We start from the raw sequence: 18,442 nt of genomic DNA, 5'->3' as shown, positions 1-18,442 counted from the left end.
GGTAATGCAATCCCAATGACAAGGCAATGGTCTTCACTGGAGCGCAGCACACCCAGCTAGTTTAATGCTTGGCAGCATTTATCCTGTGCTGCAGCTCAAGCGCTACACGCAGTAGGGAGGGGGGATCCCGCAATTCTTTCTTCTACAGCTCATATGCTTGTGCACAGATTTGAGGAATTGCCAGACACATTTACCTGAGGCTTTTACCTTACAGGCTGAGGCTTGCATCCTTCTCAATGGGGTTAATTCTATTAAAAATAGACTAGACTAGATATTATTTATTATTATATTTTAGACTAGATATTAGGAAAAAATTCTTTACTGAGAGAGTAGGCAAGCATGTTAACAGGCTACCAGGGAGGTGTTGGAGTCAGCGTCACTGGAAGTGTTCAAAAAGCGTGTAGACATGGTACTTCAGGACATGGTTTAGTGGGCATGGTGGTGTTGGGTTGATGGTTGGACTTGATCTTAAACGTCTTTTCCAACCTCAGTGATTCTGTGAAAAACAAGTACACGTTAATGTTATAACCTCCATATTGAACACAACCCAAAACCCCATCTCAATGTCAAACTTAGTTCAAACCTATGCTGTGGATAGCTCTTGCAGGCTCTGCTTGTAAGCTCACTCAGAGGGGAAAGATGAAGACGCTCATCGTTGTGTGGTGGCTGGACGAGGCACGTGGTACACTGAGGTATGTTGTGCCTATGCTGTGGGCTTCACAGTGTGATTTGCAATCAAGTCAGCCACGGGATCCTCTCCGGGTGAGACCCCACGTAACGTGGCAACAGTATCGGAAGTTTCTAAGTAAACCAAAACTTACCTCATCGTTCTGACAGCGTGGCACTCACCTGCAGGCATTCTACCCCCAATATACATGTGAGGCTATGTGGAGCTAAATTAGGAAGCCTGCCAAGGCTCCCAGGAGCCTGGAAAACTTTAGTGTGCTGCCGGCATTATGATTCTGGTTATAAGGGAAATACAGCCTTTGGGGCTGAACCAGTATGCAGCAAATACAAGGGAATGATTCCCACTGATCTTGACGGGGTGCCTTCGTCCTCCATCCTAAACTCCAGCTGGGATGGAAGGGAAGCCAAGTCTGTGAATATCTGGCTTTTTACTGCAAAGACACTTACATTGTTACATTTTATTGAAACTGAAATTTTTAAAATATTAACCATTTTTAGATAGAAGGAAAGCAAAAAACTCTACTTTTATTTTTTAAATTGTGTATTGTAACTCCAATATACTAGTCAAGGTCCTAGAAAGTGGAATACAGACAGGGATTGAGTAAAGGTGATTTTTTTTTTTTTCCATTGGGTTTTTTTTTCCCCATTCACTTGCCTTGCTGAGGAGATCACCCTGCCTCTCTCGGATTAAAAATAATATGAGGTAAAATACCTTCTAAGGGACTTTGGTATACTGATTCACAGAATCAGAATCACGGAATCATTAAGGTTGGAAAGGACCTTCAAGATCATCAAGTCCAACCATCAACCCAGCGCCACCATGCCCACTAAACCATGTCCTCAAGCGCCACATCCACACGTTTTTTGAACACTTCCAGAGATGGTGACTCCACCACCTCCCTGGGCAGCCTGTTCCAATGCTTGACCATCCTCTCAGTGAAGAAATTTTTCCTAATAACCAGTCTAAATGTCCCCTGGCACAACTTGAGGCTGTTTACCTCTCGTCCTATCATTAGTTAGTTGGTAGAAGAGACCAACACCCTGTCACCACAACCCCCTTTCAGGTAGTTGTAGAGAGCGAGAAGGTCTCCCCTCAGCCTCCTCTTCTCCAGACTAAACAACCCCAGTTCCCTCAGCTGCTCCTCATAAGACTTGTGCTCCAGACCCCTCACCAGCTTCGTTGCCCTTCTCTGGACACGCTCCAGCACCTCAACATCCTTCTTGTAGTGAGGGGCCCAAAACTGAACACAGGATTCAAGGTGCAGCCTCACCAGTGCCGAGTACAGGGACACGGTCGCTTCCCTACTCCTGCTGGCCACACTATTGCTGATACAGCCCAGGATGCTGTTGGCCGAAGGACTTGAAGCTATCTTTTATCCTGACAGATAACATATTTCTGGCATGTTTGTTGCATCTCCTCACTTTTCTTTTAGGCACTCGTTGTCATGGCTACAGTATCCACACTCTGAAAAAAATATTAAATAAATAAAATCGACCCCCTCTTTCAGAGTAAAGGAAAATCATATTTGTTCTGTGCATGTGAAAATAGTTTTATGCACCAGAAATTTTAATATTAGAAACAATTTTAAATTACCAGAATTGTGTTAAAAGTCCAGTTTTACTCCCACAAATTTTAAACTGGAATATACTGAGTCTGTCTAGTTGAAAACCGAGCTCACAGCTGGACACTGCTGGCATAATAAGCAGTACTGAAACCTTGAAATATGTCATGAATCAGCATCTCTCCTCACTATTCTGCAAAGTGAAATCTCCCCCTGAAATTTGGTATTTTTTTTTATGCAGAAGGTGCTGAGACTCCCTGATCCATGAAGGTCAAATATTTCAAGATGCAGATGGCAAATTATTTCTTTAATGCAAATAACACAGGCAGTGGGGACGGAGTCTGTGGTGTAATTCCATTATATGTGGAGAGATCCGGCTTCAAGAATGTAATTAAAATGATGTATTTCTAAATCTAACCTCCCAATAATCACACTAACCAGTAGATGACTGCTTTGTGCCAAGCCTTCTAGCCTCAGGGACTGAAAATAAATAGCAGATTTTTAATTCTCTCACTACTGAATTCTATAAGGCCAGTACAGCTATAGATCGACAAGAAAGTTATTTTTATTTAAGTTTACATAAGACATTGTGCCTTATCACACAAGACAGACAGTCCTCACCGCCTTGCTCATGGCCACTGGGAAGCTTTGGGGAAGCTCAGCACGCTCTCCTTGTCACACCATCCTTCCCCTGTGGCTCCTTACAGAGGACTTCGCTTCTTTCCCACAGACAAATTATCATCTCAGTTGTGTTGGTGGTAAATAAATACCTTCACTGTGGTGCACAAACATAACTCGCATAGATTTCTTCCTTTTGCAAATGCAATAGTTCCTTTGCCCGGTCACATATAAACACCATTGCTCTGGGTATTGTCATAGGTGTCTGACTCCGAAAGATTTCATTTCTTTTTGGCAATAGCAAACCTACTTGCTAATACAATTTAGCGGAGCTTTAATCAGTGCCACCAGGCTGCCCAGAGAGCAGCTCCCGGACATCTGCCATACATTTCCCACATCTGACACGGCTTTTCCCAAGGCACAGGCCATTTATCAAGGAAGGCCTGTGAGGTTGCCTGTTACCAAAACCGGTTCTCTTAATGCATGTGTAATGAGGTGGCTAATGAGTGAGTCGGAGTGCCTAGCCTCAATAGACACAGATATGCATTAAATGGCACCATAGGCTTCCAAGTCAACCTGCACAACAAAATACATATATACTTGAATACAAAAATAATTTTCAAATATGATTAAAAATTGAATACAATATTTTTCTTTTAATTCTTGCTTTGCAGCTCTCTGTCAGGAAAAACAGAAAAATGCACCCTCTATCACTCTTGTGGTAAAATTAACACTGGGAAGTCCACAATATCTAAGCCCAAAGAATGCATTATAACTAAAAATTTAAAGCTGAAAATAAACATTTATGGAGAGGACGGAATTGTTAAAAGCAATGTATAAAGTTCAGGGGAAAGACTGTGCTGATCTGCATGATAGCCTTTCTGAGCTCACTGCTACAGGCAGTAATTCCAACTGATTTGTGATTTTTGCGTCTTCTGGGCAAACTACAAGTTCTTGCCTTCCGGTACAAGCAAGAGTCCAAAACCTAGAGTTTTTTAAAGGCAGACTTTCACCTTCCCTGTGATAATCAATATATATTTTCCCTTGCTCTCTTTTTCCTCAGAAGTTCAAAGCACTGACTTCTTTGCCTTAGCTATGCAGCATTTCTGCGGGCTGAAGCTGCTGTTGGGACCAGACCGTCCTCCAAGTCCACAGTCCCAGGATACTGAGCATTGCCTTCTCCAGTTGCACAGCTACCCAGCTCTCTTTCTCCAGGCCTGTGTCCTTCGATTTCCTATAGCTATTCACTACAGACTGCTTGGTACAGACAGCTACACCCCTGATCAGTGATTTTAATGTCAGGAACCCCAGGATAGTTTTGCTCAGTACATTTCTTACCGGGAAAACCTCCTCATCCCTGCACATTTGTCCCCAGCAAGGGCCAGGTTCCCTCATTTCTTCCTTCACAAAACATCTACTGTACAACCCCCAAGGAGCTGCAGCGTGTGCCTCGTGTTCCCACTGACCTGGTGTGCAGGGCTACAGCCACCCCTTTGATTTAGGACTTGGGGCTTTGCTGCTTTGCTTCTGTGAGATGTCATCTATTAAGCTGGAACGGTCTTTGAGACTACAGAGCCCTCTGCTCCCCCCCTCCCCAAGAACTACTGCATCAGTAATTAACTCATCTGTATGTTTATGGGATTAAAGGATCTGGTTTCTCTTACTACAGAGTCAGTTTACTCTGCTGTAATTAGCCTTATCCTCTTCTTACAATTAGTCTCACACCAAAGCCCCAGAGCTTAGCACGGCCCAAACTTTGGAAATGATCAGATTTGCATCCCACCAGTGTAATTGAAAAGTTTGTAAACTTGTATAACTCTGTACGTTCTACTTGCATGTATACAAAACTCTTAAAAATGGTAATTTAAGCTTGAACATAAGCTCTTCTCCTAGCACAACGAGGCAGGGGAGTTTCCAGAGAAATGCGTGAAGCACTACAACAGGGGAGCACACAGCCCAGTCCCAGCAAACCCGAGATGCACGTACACTTCAAACCTGCCAGTGAATGCTTGGCAAAGTACGTGATTTTAAACTGGAGTTATTTACAAGTACTCTAGAGAAGAAACACCCTTAGCATATAGCAATTTCTGGCATTACCATTTAACCCCATCAGTAAAATTGAGAATATATTAGAAACAGTGAAAGATATGTTTGTTAAAGAAACATATTGACACTTTTAATGACTATTCCACTAGGAGTCACTTAAAACAAGGCCAAAATTAAATACTTTCATGAACCAGTCCCTTCAGTAAAATGTTAGAACTCAAGCAGACAATTACTTCTAATAGTTTTAAGTTGAATAGTTCAAGCACTTACTTTATTTTTTCCCTCTACAATCTCTAAGTAGCTCTCAAATTTACAGATTATGACAGTCACTGCTAGTAGACAAACATACAAATATACTAATTAAAATATCTAAATTTAATTTGTATTTTATGTTATGCAGATAAATTAGCAAGTTTCATGTGATTTTACTTCAGGAGCAGTCATCTGAGTTTCAAGGTACTGTGAGAAAGAGAAGGGTCTAGAATATACGTTAAGTGAAATTGTTAAATATTTTAATAATAAGAAACACTTAAATATTATTCTCAGTGATATAAATATAGCAATATATGAGATTAAACAGAATAATAACCTAGCAATTTGGAGGATCCTGTGAGAACATAGCCCAGATGGGATGCATCTGCTCCTCTCTGGAAACTTAGTCCAGTATATTTCCAAGAATGATTGTGGGCATTTCAGCACTGTTGGTGTAGTAGCAAATGGACCCAGCATTAACAAGCATGTATCACCTTCACTCATGCATTTGAAATTACAAATCCTCATGTCCCACAACTGGCTTTGATTCCTTTCCTAATACAGAAAGAACTTGCCGTTTTTTTTGTTTGTTTTATTCCCTCTCCCCTGCTTCCCCTCCCACCTCCCCTTTAGTCTGATGAGTTCAGAGCTACCTAGATCTGATAATCTGGTAGAATCAGATAAACTAGATTATGGCACTATGAGAGCTCTATTATTAATTTATCCAGGAAAATTAGGCTTGAGAACACCTGGAAGCAAGGGAATTTCCAAACATAGATCAAGACTTTATGAAGTGCATTATTAAATAGAAATTTGTCATAAATTTTCATTACTAACCTGACATTTCTCATTCCCTTGTCTAACAGCATTGTGTCTATTCCCTCTATTTTTTTAGTAGTCCATATTATTTCTCCTTAGGAGATTCCTGTGCTCATCACCGCCTCTTCCCCATCCACTGCTGGGTAAGTGTGTGCAGGGTGCACCACTGCTGAATGTCCTACCTTATCTAACCAAGCTGGCTAGATGTGAGCAAGGTCTGATTTGAAAGCAAGTATGCCATCAGCAAGGCTTATGGATTTCCTTGAGCACACTGACACCTTAATGAAGCCATCTAGCTTTCCACCTAGAGCTTGCCTGGAGCAAGTGACCACTGACCTGCCCACCGTAGAGTGCCGGGCTTATTTGTGTCTATGGATTATTGGCAACTGCAATCTAAGAACACAAACCGATGGGAAAACGCTCCTGTTTTGTGTATGCAGTGATTTTCCCCCTCTACAATAGATGGCAAGATGAATCCTGACTTTTAACTTGAAATACCTGCAACAGAGAGATAAATCTGAGCTAGCTGTAGAGATGCCTGTTACAGCCAATTGAGATAAACAGCTTCTTTCATGAAGGCCTCTATTATAGATGTCCACATTAGATGAGTCATTCTGCAACAATGCAGATGAAATCCACCTAAAGTTTAAGAATACTCCACTTTTATCAGCAAATACATAATGCATCACTGAATATCACATCATAGCCTCAGTGCTTTGAACATCCTAGTGGATTTTAGGTGGAGTTGACTGGTGGAATCACAGGCTACATCATGATCCCAAACAGCACCTTCTGTACGGCCAGCTAAGCTGGTTGATTCAGTGATCTTCAAGCTTTACTCATTGATGACTGAAGAAATCAATGCTGCTAACACCCATTCCTACTGATGCTCTCTTCAACATCAGCTGGAGCTCTAAAACCCTTGCTGCAACCCTTAAGACTCTTTTGAATGATTTATTACTTACCTCCTCTCTTTGGATAATTCTTGACTCTGGTATTGCATGTCTCCCAGAAGTTAAACCACAAGCAACAAGCTATTCACCAGCGATAATCCTCCTAGAGCATGCAAGAAGAATTGCAACTGTTGTGCTACACTGAATAAGGGGGTGCTGATGCGGTACACTAATGCCAGGCGTTGCACACAGATTTACCAGTCATGATGTTACGCCTGCAAGTATTGTTCCTTACGACAGAATAATAGTTTGTGTAGTCTACATACATAGTTAGAGATGATGCCCTTTCACAGCATCTAATCCTCCTCCGATCCAATACTCCTGTTGCTGACAATAACAAATTCCAGCCTAAGCCAGTCCCCTCCTTGCGAGGGAATGGGTGCAGCGGAGGAGCAAGGTCTTTGTGCACTGTGCCACCTGAGCTGGCAGGCGTCCCTGCGTAGCAAAGCGTCACGCCTTCTGTTTCTCAGGCTTTAATTTTATCTCACCATTTGGAGCCACTGTTCTAGCTGGAAAGCAGCTTCATATTCCATCAAGAGTCTGCCCAGGCACCTTCAGAAAGCCAGAAAGGAGTCAAAACATTTCAGGATTAATCTATATCAGTGAAGTTTCATCCCCGCCCCCCCTCCCCCCCTTTTGACTGCCCTGCCTTTGGATGTCCCAGGTTTATAAAGGACTTTTGTCCTGTTTCTGTCATTTCACAAAAAATGGTAGATGAACTGATAGCAAGTTTAACTTGCCCATAATTTATCTAATCCATTGGTTTATCCATTCTATGGCCAGTATCAGGCTGTTGTGCAATAACTACAATAGCTGGAGGCCAGGGTTTTTTTTAAACATTTTTTTTTTTTAATTTTATTAAAATGAACAACTACAATGTGAAGAAATACTTGAAGAAAGCAATGACATGCAGATTAGATGATCTGGCAGTCAGGTTACTTAATTCCTCTGACAGTAACCAGTAGTAACTGGTAGTTAACTGTTGTTAGACCTAGTCATTGAGCCTGGGTGGTTTTCTAGGCACTACTCAGCAGCAACTGAGAAATCGGCCTCTGAACAAAGATCAGTTCTGTGCAGGGGGGAAGGGGTAGCTGTCCGATGGCTTTTGCAGCTCCTTTCCTCTTCAGTCTGCTCTGGAAAAGGCACTCACAACAAGGTTAACACCCTGTATTGACAGATAGAGGGTACAAACCACTCAAATAGAAAATTATGAGGAAGTTGAGAAAACTGACAAGAAAATGTTATTCTCTCTTGCTTTCTGTAAGAGTATTAGACCAAACTCTAGGTATGCTTCATATAGTTTTGGAGCCATCTTTGCAAGTATTTTTTATTACATTTTAATAATTCTTATCGTTGGAGAGATTCCATCTCGCCTAACCATCTACGGTCTAGACATTCTCCTTATTTTCCTACATAGAGGGGAAGGGTTGGACATTCTACATGTCTTATTACTGTTGCAAATCACTCAAGCAAAATATATCCCTATTCGGGGGGGGGGGGGGGGCGCGGAGAGAGCGAGTGAGATCAGATTTAGGCTTGAGAATCAGGACAATTTAGTTTCATTACACACCAAGTCAAAGAACAGCTGCTGAATCTGATGCTAATTCTTAAAATGAAATATATGGAAATCCCAGATTATTTTCTTCCATGCATGATCCTTTCTTCCTTTCTCCCCACCCCCTATTTCAACAAAATACTGATGTTTCTTCTCAGAGGAGAAGATGTCGGCAAACGACGCGTATCTTCGAAAACCAGGCAGCGTGCTCAACCACATTTACTTATTATATATCCACAATAACTATGAATATCCATAACAAAACCATAATTATGCATAAACCCACAGTTGTTCCACATCATCTTTCTCTGTGCTCAGTAGATCTCTCTTGTTAACAGTTATATCCACTTCTTGTTTTGCCCCGTCTTTCCACTGCTAAGTTTCTACAGGGAACACTGCTGTGGTCAGGGCAGTGTACAGAGGGGTTTTTGCCTCTATGGATCGGATTTGTGTCCAGGGGCTCCTGTTCTGCCCTCAGTCCTCATCTATGTCAAGAGGAAAAGGTATTTGGCAAAGAACTTTACAATTTTCACAGCCTGGCATGTACAGTGGAAAAAAATAGTACTGTTTCCACAGTGTCTATAGCCTTTTTTTGTTACAGACGGGAGAGGCAAGAGGCAAATATCTCCTCATTTCTAAAATCTGTTGATAACATAATTAATAAATCCAAGGAACTCTTGCAACTGTTCTCATACTCTGTTGAAATAATCCAAAAAGTGAGGCACATTCATTTTGTGCAAGGTCCCTCCTGGTTTGTTTTCTGTGGAACTGCCAGCATTAAGGTAATTATCTTTCAGACTGGCTACAATTGGGGTGATAAATCCTTAAAACTGCAAAAAGCATCTAAAGCAAAGTTAAGTTTTTTGATTGCATCATATTAGTTGGAAACTGTGATGCTGCTCTTGCTTTTTATCCCCGATGGACGTTTCGGAGAAAAAATCCCATCTTTTCTTTCTCTGAGATAAGCATGTTTTAAATTAAGCCGTGTAAAAGTCTGCCAAATGGCTGTACTTCATAGCTACAAAAAGATACTTATCTGCCGTATTTGAGAGCCCCAGGTCTGCGTAGTTAAGTGATAGTGCAAACGCTTGCTGAAGTAACTGCAAGAAAGTGGGTGGAAGCTTTGAGGAACAGACTGAGTCATATAACCTCAGGTTTTGTTTGAGCAGCATAAGGAGCTGCATCACTTTCTCTTTGACCCCTACTGAACAGAAGAAACACAAAAATTGCTGGAAAACATTTTCAATAAACCAACATTTTCCCATGCTTCCCCACTGACGACTTCTTCACAGCGGAAGAAACCGTTTCAGAGATGATAGAAACAACTCACTGGAATCCATATGCGGTTGCATTAAGTAGCACACCCAAAAAACCGTGAAGGGTTGTATCAGCTGGCTGAGAGAAATACTGAAAAACACAGCGTATGGGTATTTGTACAATGAAGCAGAAGTAAATTTCCATTTTAAAAGCCTCATCAGGAAACAGCTTGCCGGCTGGAGAAAAGGATTTGTGCTTTTACATTTTCTTCTTGTATCAGGCAGATGTGTTTAGCTGCCAAAGCGGCAGACATTATTCTGGTTACAAGTCATGGGGATAGCTTACCGTTTTATTTAATAAAGCAGCTTGAATTGTACTTATAAAGAGTGCAGCACAGAGCCATTTGCATTAAGGAGAAGGTTGAGAGTACTCAGAGAATTGGGAATGAATGGGTTTTAAGAAGTTATATCAGGGCTTCTGAACCGGACCATGCAGTTTGGAGGTGCCTGCATTAGGAATTTGCTTTAGTCCCAACCCAGAGTTACTTTAAAATTGCTTAAAAGCATCTTTAAAGCCTTACTCCAAGATTTTAATCTATAGCTATCACCATTTTAGCCTTACTTGAAGCAACTGATGCTTGAACACAGCGCCAATAACTCTCTGGAGTTTTCAGGACAGAGGGCTTTCGCTGCCGGCATCCCAATTACCAGACCTTGGTTTTTCTGGTTGTAACTAAGGCTACGCTGCACCCTTGGGCCAAGCCAACCTCCCAGCCCGTTTCAGCCACACAAGCCACTGTGAGAAGGTCCCAGACTCACCAGAACCAGCAACCTCCACCTCTCAGCTGATATTTCTGTCACCTGCATCAGCCTTCCCCCTTCTTGCCTCTCTTGCAGTATAAATAGGCTCATTTACACCAGCTAAAAGGCACTCCTGATCTGGGTGGGGAGTTACTGCTTTCAGGTGACCAGCGGGAACTGCCAGGCTGTGTCATCTCCCTCCCGAGCCTGAGGCAAGCAGCTCAGCGTAGCTCAGCCGCTGGGGCTGGAGGAGTGGCACCCCCAGCCGCCCACTGCATCCAGCTGTGCTCCAGCTGCTTCACTTACACGGTGACCCACAGCTCATATTCATTCCTGAAAGGGTGACAATAAATCTATTCCATCCTGGAATAAAAGGAAGGAAGATGGACAGGTGAAGTTTGATAGCAATCAAAAAGAAAGGCTCGTGACACAAGCAGATACCAAAGGACATCCAGCAGGAAAATAGTCCACTTTTGTGGTCACTATACAAAGTAAACAAACCCACTTCACAACATCCATTCGTTTGCCTTCTGTACTATGTGCGGTCAGTGACAAGGGTCTTCCCTTTGTTTGTCAGTATTTTGTGTATTTCTTCTAGTACTTTACTGCAGAGACCATCATATAAAGCAAAATTTGTTGCTTCTAACTCCCGTTTCTATCAATGTTATCTTCACGTTTGTGTTCCCCGGATCAGCAAGGGGGAAAAGAAATTGAATCCCTGTAGCAAACTCCTCCGGTTATGCTCGTTGCCCACATGCCTTCTGTTTTGCTGTGGCTGTGGACGTGACACTCAGAAGTCTCTAATGGTTGTATTTCATAGCAACAAGTGCTCCTCCACACATGGAAAATACACTTCCCCGCTGCTACGCAGCCGGCCTTTGGGTGGCACCAAGGGAAAAGCTGGACATGTGCAACCACTCCACAGGGCTGGGAATTTGCTGGTACACGTCGTGCGTAAGGGAGGGAAAGTACTTCAGCCCCCCGTGGCTTGTGCTTGTGCGGGCAGCTTTTAAAGCGTTCCCTGCGAGATGGAGGGAAATTGGAGACGGGCTATTTTACTGAATCAAATCTCAACGTCAGGACTGATTTTCTAAGGTAGCTCTGTAACTTCTGCTCATGCTCATCTTCATAAGAGGTCTGAACGCCCAGCACTTTACAGAGCCTGAAAGAACTCATGGTATGATATGGAAACCTTTCAATTAAAAATTAAAACCAAAATTGGTAGGAAAAGAGAAAGAGTCCTGACTTTTTGTTCCCGTTCACTTTCTGGCATCCTCTTCAGGTGGTGCACTGAAGTGGTAATCTCTTCCTAGGGCTGCTGCACAGCCTAGCCCCAAATTCTCCTAGCTGCACAGCCCAAGTATGGACTGAGCATTGGAAGACATACAGTTAAAAACTCAGTACCCTACCTGCTTTTCCTAAGGAACAGAATTAAAAGTATCAATATAAAGTAAAAAAATATACTGGATATAAACGACAGCTGTGACAGAAAAGTGAGAACAACTTTCATGTTTTTATTGCTGCCTTAGAAGCAATTGATAAACAGTACACTTCATATATAAATGAGCATGTGTCAATATATGACAACAAAAATAAATTACAGTGACATAGTATTTAACTTTACAAGGTTGTACAAAATTTCCAAATATGAATAGATTTCAACTTAAAAATTTGAAATAAGTTAAAACTTCAACTATTCTGAAGACTTGAAAAATATACATACAATTTCACTCAATCACATCATTTACAATATGATTTTTTTAAGCTGTTTAGTTTTATACACCCATATATTTTTTACTGTATTAGTGGAACATATCCTGCTATATGCAGCTTTACTGTGCTGGGATAGTGAAAGGGGTTCCCTGAGGGCACAGAACAGGCTTTCAGTGTTCATATTTTAAGTAACTTGATTACATTTATTAACAAGAAATACAAAACCAAAGCATTATTTGTCTGTCCTATAAAGAGAAACTGATTTATCTGCTCTTGCTAGAATTTCCATTGATGCTAATGAGAACCTTGAAGACGGCTTAACAGCAGGATTGAGCTAAACTAAGTCTGTTCAGCCAGGATGAATTAGGTCACATTATTTAATGAAATATTTGAAGAATATCTGCTTTGTATTAGATCTCATTATAGGCTACATAGCTACTCATGGTTACGCACTGAAATATTTGTTTACACAACTAATAGGAAAATATATTCGATAGAGTACTTTAAAGTAACAGGATGGATTACGGATTGGTATTTTTAATACCTCAATTATACTCACTTGATTATTTTATTAAATTTTATGAAGATTAAAAGCACTGGACAAAACCTCTCGTCTGTGAATGTGTGATAATTGAGAATGCTGAGGGTCTAATTCTGTCAAAAGGGCAAAACCTTGCTAATTCAGAAACCATTAATGAGGAAACAAAGGAAGAAATTTGAACAAACTGGCACATGTGAGCAAATTGCTTAATTGTCAGAAATACAGGAAGACACTCACGAAGCCAGAGGGGAGCCTTAAACTGCCTGCGATGAATTTAGTAAGAAAGGAAAAAAGAAACCCAAGATGTCTTATTTGTGTGGCTGCATTTTCTTTTCTCTGAATATGCTGGAATATCTATCAGAACGCTGCATCGGTAACCTGCAATCTTTCTTCCAAACAAATAAATGTTACACATACATCATTTAAATGAGAAAGAAAAAGAAGCAGTCATAAATGGTCCAGAGGTGAGCAATTCCACATTTCCATTCTTCTCTACGGCTGTTGGGAATAGTGGACAGTTTACAATTAAGCTGGAAATTATTTTAAGAGCCGCTGCCTTTGTGGTGTGACTATGCTGTCCTGGGGCAGCAGGAAGGAGGAAGGGAACTGGAAGGAGATATACGTCCGCTGACGGCTCGCCGCGCTTCCTTTATGTTCTCCCAGAGAATTGCTGTGCAGGCTCGTGCCCGGTCAGAGGAGGGTGCGGGGCACGTGGGTGGAGGTTTGGGACCTGGCTGCCTCCTGCCCGTCTTGGGGAAAAAATGTGCATTTCAGAAGCACAGTGGGAGCGTTTCCATCAGCTGGAGCTGGGCCTGGATCAGCCCCCAGAAAAGGCTGGCCTTCGCAGATGGTGCGAGAACGCAGAGCAATTTCACCGAGCAACTGACTGTGCTATTAAGTGAATTAATAGCAGCCAAAGAATATTGTAGCATATGAACGGAGTCAAAATTTCATCCTACAGATCTATGACTGCAAAGAGAGTCCTCCCAGACCGAGGGGAAGGACAGTTTCCCCAAAGGAAAGGATCTACACGATGAAGACTTCCAAACACTTTCCCTAGATTGTTTACCCCTCTTGCAAATCCTAAACTCAAATTACTTTCATCAAAACAATTACATCTTTCTTAATGGCTTGTTCAGTGTTCTGCCCCTGCGTCGGGTTCAGAGAGGAAGAAAGAACAAGGAAATACATTTCAAAAGTTCAAGCAACGTCTAGTGGTTATGTAAACCTTACCTCACCAACAGCTTGGCACACAGTGTATTATTGTACAATCAGATATGACTTTTATATCACATCATTTACTTTTTATCTTAACTAGCAAGCCACTCTACAAGCAGCAACTAAAGAAATGAGTTTATCAGCTTATATTAATGCAATTGTTATCAGGGGCATACAGGGTAAGAGTCATTTGCAGATTACAATAATATATTTGCAGGGAAAGTTCCACAGGGGAAGGTGCCACCTGATTAGGTTTAAGTGGAGGGCTGGAAAAAAAAAAAGATGCTAAAGCATCTTGGCAGGAGGAAATCTCTTAAGACCATAATGTTCCACCGTGATAGTTCAGTGGGAGCCAAGTTTTGACAGCACATTTTCGGCTGATCCCCGTGCTGTGAAAGGAGAAATGTGAGAGCTCGTAGGACACCTGACCCGGGCCAGTGTGTTCATTTTTCTGCAACACATGGCCATCCAGGACTGCAGTGCTGGCAGTCGCTCCAGAGGGGAGGACGCCTACAAAAGCATTTGAGTCGGTCTCAGTGCATCTTCTCTTACTCTTGTTTTTATTAGCTGAGAAAGGGAAGGTTCCTCTAAAACATTGCTACCGAGGAAAACAACAGCTCGCCGTCATTATCCGCCTCTGCTCTTCCGATTAATGTGCTAATGTTTTGCAAACCGCCATCAGTATGAGCTAGGAACAATTATTCTTTCTGAGAGTTTACCAAGACACAGAATTTAATTAATCAGCAGAAGGATTGCTACGTAGTAAGGCAGCTATTAGCAAAAAAAGAGCAACTTGGCCAATAGTTTAAGAAATGTTAATATTTTGTATAGTATCTGAATGGATGGCTATGACTAGATCAACAGACTTTGAGTGAATGCTCAAGCACTCTTTTTATGTAGCAGAAGGCGAGGGTCTCCTTTCTACAGCTTCCTAATTCTTTCATTAGTTTACAGTAAGTTTGGCTCCACTAGTTTTGGCTGAAGAAAATCAGTGTTTGATAACAAGTAAAACTACAAATCTCTTTTCATGAAAGCGATTTCTGAGCTGCTTAATTACTGCATGTAATTAACTTGCCCATATACTTCAAAATCAGAAAGAATGAGGAAAATGTCAATTTATTTAAAATATTCAAGCCTTAAAAATATATACACATGTTCAGATATTTTCTCTGGAACTTGTTTTGCTCCATAATCAGAAGAACGGCACAGAAAGCTTTCAAGTAATTGGAACAGCAAAATCTATCAGGAAACACATAAAATATGTTCATCAGATTCCTGTAATGTTGTCTCCATCTCTATCACAAAAATACCCGTTATCTCCAAATGGAAGCAGGAAGCTTATGACTCTTTCTTGTAACAACTCGTCTTGGCGGGTGGGGCCCACACCCGTCTCCCCGCGGGGTGGAAGGGCAGGAGCTCACTCCCAGCTTCACGCCAGGCGGGAGCCCCGCGACCCTCGGTGCAGGGCGCTGGGCTGGGCGCGGGGCGAACATCCCGCAGTTGACACTACGGCAGGAAGAATTGGGGTACGAGTTCAGAGGAGCCATCTCTAGAAACCCAGGAATAATTCATGTAAAAAAAATCATGTCTCCTTCACTGACATCTTCTAACCTCTACAGCATGCAACTGCAAAACTTCACGCCGTATTGAGCATTTTACCGGTTCTTTCAGAAAGCAGCGAATGGTAATTCACGCTCGTTTAAGCTTTGACGTTTGAACAGGCACTTTTGTGCATTGAGTATATGGATTTCAGCGATCCCGTGAATCTCTAGTCTTCCTTTATGTTTCACCTCTAACGCTGGATGCTGCGCCAGGCAATATGCATTGTACAGACTACAAAAAATAATGGCACACGTGCTTAGTAGTTTAGGTCTCTCTCGCATTCAGTGGTGTGGGAGATCTTCACGCTGGTAATTCCTGTCTCACAGCAGGGAGCAAAAGGCATCAGCTTGTCTCCTCAGACAGTATCGATACCCGTGGGGAAATGTGCAAGTATTTAATGTAGCTACATGTAGCTAATGTATACTATTTTGAAAACAAGTCCGAAAGGACCCTACGTCATCTGAAAGGACTCTACACCGTATTCAGTGAAGCGTGTGGGCAGAGCAGGAGATAAAGCCTGTTACGTCCTCACATACAGAAATTCCTGTTCAGATTAGCCTATGATCAAGAAATCACACTCATTTTGAGTAAAGGAGCCAAATATATACTCAGCGATAATTCCATAGCCCGAAGAGCAGAAAGGTTTTGTCCTAATAACAATCAGTTATAAAATAAACATCATCAATGAAGATATGAAGAAAATGGCATGTATTACTGAATCGGGAAAATGCACACCACTGGAGGAAAAAAGCTGCTCAACTCTAGCTACACCTGATTTAATATAATTTTGTAGGTACTAAAAAATGGCATACTTCCATATTGATGGCAGAGGGTATTGAATAGGCATATTCAATAGGTAGCTATCAAATAGGTATTGAATAGGTATGTTCAATAGGTGTAATCAATAGGAGGGGACTGAATCCATATGAAGAGTAAAAATAATGAGTGGAGAAAAGTAGTGAGCATCAGGAGACACTGCACCAGTCTGTTGCTTGTGAGACAGCCGCCCAACGCAGGGTGCAGCACTGTGCAGGGTTCAAAGTAAATTGGGTTATATCTTTTATCCTGGCCTGTGCCACAGTGATAATAATTCTTAAAGTGGACTCATTAAACACAAATTATTCCCAGTTAAACTCAGTCAAGGTTTTGTTGTTTACAAAAACAGAAAAGGGTGAATGACCTAGATAGAGTGTGCATTTCTCAGTCCTACCAGGCAAAGAGGTTTTTTAAGTTTGCGTGATCCCACCTGTGGGACTGACAAATGAAAAGTATTATTCCATGCAACAGAAAGGGCAGAGCAATAGGACGGGGTGACGGGAGATGGGATTTTATTCCTCTCATTTCTAATGGGAGGAGGGCTGTTCTTGTTACCTTCATTTGCAGTGGTGGCTTGCTTTATTTTGTCTTTGTATGTTTGTGACATTTGCCTCAAACTGTTGTAATAGTGGCTGGATTCCTGTACCCATGCTGAGACGCTGACAGCGATGTTCACATGAATATTAACACGAACGCAGGCATTTGAGACCCCCGTTTCTCTTACGTGAACTTAGATAGGATCTACTGTTAGAAATAGAGGCCTTTATTTTCCTATTTGGTGAAGCCAGAGTGATTTTGGGAGTTAAACCTAGCGCAGTATCGATGCAGTAGCTCAGTAAGCGGAATCCGGTCATGCGTTCCTAAATTTTGGGTAATGTCTGAAGAGCCAGCACAACACACTTGAAAAACCACATTCGGAAATAAAGACCGTGCAATTGGAAGAATACACACAGAGGAAAGAGGTGGAAACATTTCTTGCAGCTAAGCAGAGTAGACTTAAACACGATTCCACTGTCCAGTTACAACTGATGAGGCATCAAAGGCAATGTTTACCATGGCTGGCAATTTCAGCATAAGTTTGGATATACGTCCGTATACATTGCTTTAGGTGTGCCTGCATCTCTCTATGTGTATATACACAGTACTCTGTCCTGCATATGGTATCCTTCTGAGATATACGTAGTGCATAGAGATGTATAGGTACAACATGCATACCACACAATACGTGTTGGAATAAGCCATGAAATAAGTAGCGCTTATCTTAATGTTTTCCTGTGTATCCTGTACTCCTTCCATTAAATAATTTTTATCAGGACTAACTGAAACTCCCCTGAGCAATTTTAATATTTAAAATTAAGCAAAAAATCCTCAAGCACATCTAGGAGGGTATCTGGAAATAACTACAACAATCTTCCTTGAGAAAAAAAGTTACAATCTATGTTATATTTTGAATGTACAGTGTGGAGGGTGAAAAGTAGCCAAAGTCCTGACTGTCTGGTATGGCAAGTTAATGAGTTTGTCAATTAAGACTCTGAAGACCTGCCAGTGACATCAAATACTGCGACAGTCAATCTCGGCCAATTGTGGTGCCACAGTGTACGAAATGGAATAAACATAGTGTGTAGTTCCAAACATCCCTATTCATGTTCAACTTGTTTCCAACAAATAGCACAACTGGATTACCTACGCCCTCTGCTTACCTTAAAAGCTGAAGTACAAAAATGCCCAAGCATTAGACATTACAAATTAGTATTTTCCCCAGTATCTGTCTGGCAGCTCCTAAATGTAGAAGCAGAAAAGTGCAGAACCTACAAATGATCTATGCCTGATAGATGGAAGAAAATCCTAATTAAATAAGGATTTTAATTCTATGAAAACCTGAATGTCATACATGCCTTAGCTAAGCTTCCAAATGGAAGTGCTTGGGTATCATGAGAGTCCAGTTCACGGGGCAGAAAAGATGATAGCTGTCGTTATGAACACCTCAGCTCCACCAGATAGCT

Source organism: Phaethon aethereus, assembly GCF_964289735.1.
Source record: "Phaethon aethereus genome assembly, chromosome: 3".
Taxonomy (NCBI): Eukaryota; Metazoa; Chordata; class Aves; order Phaethontiformes; family Phaethontidae; genus Phaethon; species Phaethon aethereus.
This window is presented reverse-complemented; position numbering follows the sequence as displayed.